The sequence below is a fragment of the Piliocolobus tephrosceles genome, chromosome 15 (assembly GCF_002776525.5).
Source record: "Piliocolobus tephrosceles isolate RC106 chromosome 15, ASM277652v3, whole genome shotgun sequence".
Classification (NCBI taxonomy): domain Eukaryota; kingdom Metazoa; phylum Chordata; class Mammalia; order Primates; family Cercopithecidae; genus Piliocolobus; species Piliocolobus tephrosceles.
The window spans coordinates 64,886,822-64,894,423 of record NC_045448.1 but is presented as its reverse complement, the minus strand read 5'-3'; the positions used below and the strand labels follow the sequence as shown (position 1 = coordinate 64,894,423).

At 36.9% G+C, this 7,602-nt stretch overlaps 1 pseudogene across 1 annotated transcript; it reads right to left on the bottom strand.

Moving 5' to 3' along the window:
* Positions 1-123: 123 nt before the first annotated feature.
* On the bottom strand, positions 124-2,259 carry LOC113219806 (annotated as a pseudogene). The gene has a single exon (XR_003306812.2). The product of XR_003306812.2 is annotated as a 60S ribosomal protein L6 pseudogene (transcript).
* Between the last annotated feature and the right edge of the window lie 5,343 nt (positions 2,260-7,602).

Genomic DNA, 7,602 nt, shown 5'->3' with positions numbered 1-7,602 from the left:
TTCCTTCCTTCCTTCCTTCCTTCCTTCCTTCCTTCCTTCCTTCCTTCCTTCCTTTCTTTCTTTTCTTTCTTTCTTTTCTTTCCCTTTCTTTCTTTCTTTCTTTCTTTTTTTTTTTTTTTGTAGTTAGCTATTTAATGAGGTTCTTAAGACATTTAGAACACCAATTTGTGAGGATAAATCCCATTCATCAGGGCAAACACAGATCACAGGTAGCCCTGGAGCTGAGGAACAGCTTTGATTTTTGGTAAAATTTGTTGAGTCCACAGCTTTCTGATCAATCTTGCGCTGCTCTGTAATCTCGTATTTCTCTTTTTCTGTGTTGAAGATCTCACCTTTCTGGTGTCTGGGCTTCCGCAGCTTCTTCTTGAAGTAAGCATCAGTAAGATGTTTTGGGATTTTTACATTGCTGATACCAATTTTGGTTGAGGTGGCAATGACAAATTTCTGGTGTGTTCTTCATAGAGGAACTTGATTGAGGACCAGAGGTCCAGTCACAAGTAACAAGCCACTAGCCAGCTGCTTCAGGAAAACCACCCTCTTGCCCCTGTGGCATTCAGTGAGGATGATCAGAATGGTCCTGGGGGTAATGCTGGCTCAGTTTTCTCACGTGCTGACTGAAGGGTTTTTTGCCGTGGCTCAACAGCTTTCAAGGCACATCTTCAGTAGGATAATATCTAGGCATTTTGCGAAGTTTAACCACCCGGGTACTGCCGTTCTTGTCACCACCAACTGGTTTTGTAAGTGTTGCAAGAATCTTCTCCTTTTTCTTTTCAACCTTGGATTTAGTGGCTGAGTACTTCCTCTTGTACATGGTCTTTCTGGAATACATGGCAGATCGGGAATACCTGCCAATTCCTCTGACAAGGACAGGGTTGCGGCTGCAATGGGGCTTACCCTTCTTGGGCTTCTTAGCCTTGAGGTTACCCTTTTTCACCTTGCCACCACCATCAGCCTTCTTGGCTTCGGGTTTCTTCTCTTTAGTATCTGGCTTCTCAACTTTTTCACCCGCCATCTTGCAAGATGGGAAAGAGAACTAACCCAAATTTCTTTCTTAATTCTGTGGACCTTAGTTTTAATTATAAGAGTAATAATACTTACCTTATACTGTGATTGTGAGGATGAAATGCTAATACATTGATACATGTAAAATGCTTGGGACATGAATGGTTTTTGTTGGTGTGGGCAGGGCAGGGAGGTGGTGCTGGAAATCAAGTCCCTCTCCAAAGGTGGAGAGAAGGTGGCACTACTGGCTGCCCTCGGTTCCTCCCTTCCTCTCTTCCTCTTGCTAGTTTAGCCAGACTGTAGAAGGGGGCTGGGCAGTGGTAACTGGTTTAGAAATTTCCCTACTCTGCACAGTAGGCCTCGGTTTCCTGGTCAAGATCCTTGCTCCACATGATCTCCTTCTAATTTTCCCTACTTTACTTATTGAACCAAAAAACTCCATAAGGACTTATGTCTATTCTTATTTTAATCCATCTCTTGAGCTTTTCACTTCAATGGCTTTTTATAGGCTTTCTAGTTGCTTTTTGTTATTATTAGTCAGTCACTTTTATTTTTATATTTTTTAGTTATATATGTTTTATATTTTATATTTTATAGTTATATATGTTCATCATTAGAAGAGACAAATAGTCCTAGAAGACAATCCTTTGTTCCCTTACCCACAGAAACTTTCAGCTCTTTTTAGCTGACTATTTGGGATTTATTGCTATGTCTCTAAATAACATATTTGTATTGTTTCTTGTCTGTTTATAGTTTGTTTTGGTGGTTGACATCATGCTGCTATTCCACTCTGAAAGCAAGAGATTTTCTTTTTCATTCTCATGGCCTATCACAGCCGTTCATCCTCCCTCATTCTCCATCCTAATTTGATTATATCCTAATTTGTTAGGATATAAATAGTTATATCCTAATTTGTTAGGATATAAATAGTTATATCCTAATTTGATTAGGTCATTTGTGATTATGTAAGCATCTTTGATTGCTGGGCCATGTAGTGTACTAAGAATACATTTCCTTTCCTATAGTAGTTTTTATTTTCCATGGAATTAATGATTATTTTTCTCAAGTTCCATGATGTTGCTCTGGGAAGTGATGTCTTGAATATGGCCCCACAAGCACAGGCAACTAAAACAAAAAAAGACAAGTGGGATTTCATCAAACTAAAAAGCTCTGCACAGTGAAGGAAACAAGAGACTAAAGATACAACCCACAGATTTGGAGAAAAGATTTGCAAATCATACATTGGACAAGGGGCTAACATCCAAAATACACAAGGAACTCAAATTACTCAATAACAAGAAAATAAATAACCCATTTTTTAAATGGGCAAAGGACTTAAATAGACATTTCTCAAAAGAAGACATACAATGACCAAAAAAAAAAAAGTACAGAAAAGTGCTTAACATTTTTAATCACAAGAAAAATGCAAATTAAAACCACAATGACATATCACCTCACAACTCTTAGCTTGGCTATTATAAAAAAGATGAAAGAAAACAAGGGCTGGTGACGACATAGAGAAAAGGGAATCCTACACTGTTGGTGTATTGTAAATTAGTGCAGCCATCTTGGAAAACAGTATGGAGGTTCCTCAAAAAACTAAAAAAATAGAATTACCACATAATTCATCAATCCTACTACTGGGCATATGCCCAAAGAAATAAAAATTAATATGTCAAAGAGATATCTGCAGTCCTATTTTCATTGCAGCATTATTCACAATACCCAAGATATGGAAACAATCTAAGTGTCCATCATGCATCAATGGATAAATAAATTTCTTAAATGCGGTATATATACACAGTAGAATACTATTCCACCTTTTTTTTTAAAAGGCCCTCAAATTCTGTTATTTGAGACAACATGGATGAACCTAGAGAACATTAAGTGAAATAAGCCAGGCACAGAGAGACAAATACCATCTAATCTCACTTGTATGTAGAATCTAATCAAGTTAAACTCATAGAAGTAGATAGTTGAATAGTGGTTACCAGAAGCTGGGGGCAGAGGTGAATGGGAAAAAGGGAGATGTTGGTCAATGAGTGGTGCCAATAATTAACCTAAGAAGACACAGTTCTGCACACTGTAATCCCAATGATGAAATCCTGAATGATCAAAATTCCTAAAGTCTAAAATCCTCAAAGTCTAAAACCTCTAATGTCTAAAATCTCCAAAATCACAATACTGAATATTGAAATACTAAAATCCAAATTCTAGGGAAAGGGTTAGTGTATTTTCAGTTGTATGTGGGATAGTTACATCATGTTAGTTGCATCATGTTGGGGGAACTATTAGCTTGTTATTGTCTTTATTTGGAAATTAAGTATGATTTAATGAAATGCATATGGATGCTAAGGTTAAAAGGGGTGGTCTTGTGGACTTAAATGTAGGTGTCAACTTGACTGGATTGAGGAATACTCAGAAACTTGGTAAAGCATGATTTGGGGTGTGGCTATGAGGATGTTTTCAGTGGAGATGAGTATGTGAGTGTGAGTAGACCAGGTGGGGAAGGTCTGCTCCCAGTGTTGATGGGTGCCATCCTATTGACTGGGGCCCAGAGAGGACAAATACAGAAGGCAAATTGGTCTCTCTCTGAAAGCCGGCGCAAACTTCTCTTCTGCTGCCTTGGACATCAGAACTCCAGGCTTGGCACCCTTAAGACTCCAGGATTTACACTAGTGACCCTCTGTGGCCTGACGTTTTTGGCCTCAAACTGAGTTATAACATTGACTTTTCTGGTTCTAAGACCTTTGGACTTGAACTAAGCTATTCTATCAACATCCCTGGGTCTCCAGCATGCAGACAGTCTGTCAAGGGACTTCTCAGTCACCGTAATTGCGTGAACCAATTCCTCTAATAAACCTCCTCTACTATATTTATACACATATCCTACTGGTTACGTCTCTCTGGAGAACTCTGACTAATACAGATTTGGTATTGAGGAAGCAAAGTATTATTTCTTCTTACTGTATTCCTTATAACACATGAAAGAAATCTGTAACATTATTCCCTTGCCAAAAGGCTGTGATAAATTAAATATACAAGGCTACTTAATGGTGAAAGATGAAAGTTTAAAAGCTAATTATTATTGGTGCTTCAAAAGTGGAAAATCATTTAATTGCAACAGGCAAGCAATAACGAGACTTCTTTACATTTACAGCATATGCTTACAAAATTTGAAGACCACAACCACTCTCCAAATACAAATGCAGAAACTGATTTGAAGATCACACAAGTGACAATACAGGCAAAAAATGCAAGAAATCTCCCCTGCGAAATTATTCAACTATGTATGACTTCTGCCTCTTCACAGCGCCAATTTGCTATGCTATGTATTTCATCTTTGCATCATTTTCAATACTGGATGTATAAACTGTATAAAGACTTTTAGAGTTCTAACTCATTGTATGCATTTTTTTGCAAATTTGATTCCATGAAAGTGCATCATCGACTGTGTGTAATCATTGTGTGCACATAAAAATGAAGAGATAAATGAAGAGATGTCCTTTTTATACATCTGCATTTATAAAATATAAAATTTTTTAAGATCTTGGCTGTTTGGGAGACTGTATATGTAGTGGTGACCTATCATGGTTTTTGATCAATCTTGTCAAAAGACTTAACTTGTCTGTAATGGCATTTCAGATGACTGAATTTCAGATGTTGAAAAGCTGGGTGCACACAATTGCCAGCCATAGTGATGTATGTTTATACATTTTGCTCTTTGACATACTTCTTTATGAGTATGGTTTGTCTGCTCATAATTGTTATACTCTTGCAACTGTCATTAGTATACCTGAGTGCTCATGTTTGCAAATCTATGTATGTTATTGATGCCTATTTTGTTGTATACAATGGCCTATGAAGTGTTCTGTTGTGTTTTTATATGTTTTTCAAATAAATTCCCCTTTAGAAATGTGAACACATGTCTTTAAATTTTTTAAATTATTTTTTCCAGAATTGTATTTTTGGGATTTTAGACTTCAGGGATTTTGATCTTTTGGGACTTCAACATCTGGGATGACAGCATTTAGGATTGTGTTTTTCAGGATTATGGCTCAATCCATCATCAACAGGTACAAAGTTTCAGTTAGATAAGAGAAATAAATTCTGGTGTCCTATTGCACAGCATGATGACAAGTTAACAATAACGTATAATATATTGTATACAGTCACGTGTTGCATAATGATGTTTTGGTCAATGATAGACTACATGTACCACCATGGTCCCTTAAGATTATAATACCATATTTTCACTGTATCTTCTCTATGTTTAGATATGTTTAGAGACACAAACACTTACTACCATCTTGCTACAGTTGCCTACAGTATTCAGTACAGCAACATGCTGCACAAGTTTGTAACCTAGGAGCAATAGGCTATCCCAATAGCCCAGGTATGTGGTAGGCTATACCTTCTAAATTTGTGTAAGTCACTCTATGATGTTTGCACAACAGTGCAATTACCTAAAGATGCATTTCTCAGAATGTATCCTTGTAGTTAAGTAACACAAGACGGTATTTCAAAATTAGCTAGAAGAGAGAATTCTGAATGTTCATGCCACAAAGAAATGAAAAATATTTGAGGTGATGGATATGCTAATTAGCCTGATTTTATCATTCCACAGTTTATGCATGTACTAAAACATCACATTGTATCTCATAAATATACACAATTATTATTTGTCAGTTACAAGATAACATTTTTAAAAAGTTGTTTTTCACAATTGTCTATCACAATTGTTTAGTTTTTTACGACTCTATGGTTAATTTAATCTGAACCCTCTGACAGTTGTTTAAATCTTCTCTCAGGATGTTCAGACACATCACATATTCCGTCAACCTTCATCTTCCAGAGGACTTGCCTGGGCCCTTCTAACCAGCCTTCCCCTGGATTCTCCCTTCATCCTTACACTGGGAACACCTCTCCTTGTCTCGAGTTGAATCCTTCATCGTTTTTTCTCTTCATTTATGCCCTTGTTTTGTTGGATCCTATCCTCCAGTTGCTTCACTTTTAAGTTTATTTTTTTAACTGACAAGTAAAATTTGTATACATTTATGCTGTACAACATGATGTTTTGATGTCACGTGTCACATCAAAACATCATGTACACCATAAATGTATGCAAATGTTCCATGTTGTATACAAATGTCCTGTGTTGCACACCATAAATGTATACAAATGTTCCACATACATATACATTGTAGAATGGCTAAGTCAAGCTATGTAATATATGCATTACCTCACATGCTTTTTCTTTGTGGTGAGAACACTTAAAATCTACTCTTTTAGCAATTTTTAAATATACAATACTTTGTTATTAACTGTAGTCACCATGATGTCCGTAGTTTTTTGAGAAAGAGTTCTTAGAAGAAAAATTTTTGAGACCATGTATGTAAAAAAAATCTTTATTTTACCTTCACACTTGATTGATAATTTTGCTGGGAGGAGAATACAACGTTGGGTATGTTAATTCTGTTCCACAGTTATGGAGGCATTGTTCCACTGTCTGTAGCTGAACAGATTCTAATTTCTTATCCTTCATATGTGATTTTTTTCCTCTCTCCCTGGAAACTTGTTAGACCTTTGTGTCTCCATTCACTGAGTCTAGTTTCATCTCTTCCTGGGCACTCAGTGGGCCTTTCAGTCTGTTAACTCATGTCCTTCAGTGTAGAGGAATAATTTTACATGATTTCTTTGACTATTTAGTCCTCATCCTATTTCTCTCTTCTATCTTTCTGGAACTCTCTTTTTCTTTCTCAGATTTAGGATTTCCTGGACTGGTCTTCTAAATTTTTTATTTTTCTCTCTTCCGTTTTTAAACTCTTTGTCTTCTCATTCTACTCTTTGGAAACTTTCATCAACTTTATCTTCCAGCCCCTCTACTGAGTTTCTTATTTCTGCTGCTGCACCTTAAATTTTCAAGAGCTTCTATTTGTTGTCTGAATGTTCCCTTTTTATAGCCTCCTTCAGGCTGGTCAGGTTCTTGATTCTCAGCCTTGGCTGCACATCAGAACCAGCTGGGGAGCCTAAAAAATTACTGATGAGTCTTGTTCCACCAGATTAATTAATCTGGAATTCAACCTTGGCATTGGGGTTTTTGTTTTTAAAGTTCTCCAGATGATTCTAAACTTTGGAGAGTTATCGATCTAGGTTACTATGGAAACAACCTTCCAATAATCGTAATTTCCAACAGCAAAGGTATGCTCCTTACTCATCATTATTTCATCATTAATTGGTTGATAGCTCAGTTCTGTGTCTTTTCACTCAGGGATGGAGGCTGACAGAGCGAGTCTCCAGTGTCTGGAACATCATCACTTGCTGTACCATTGGGTGGGTATAGAATTTTGTCCCATTGTCAGTCAATAAAAGAGGAGAGTTGAGTGGCAGCAACTGCTTAGAGAGTATCAAGCTTCCATTCACATGTCACTGGTGAAAGCAAGTCACATGTCTAATCAGTGAAGTGCAATCCTACCATGTGAGCAGAGAAAGGAGAACTGGAGTATCTGTCAATGGCCTTAATGACTCCAGTGCTAATGCTCTCTGTATGTGCTTATTAGCCATTTTTGTTTCCTCCTATTAAATTACATTCATGACTTG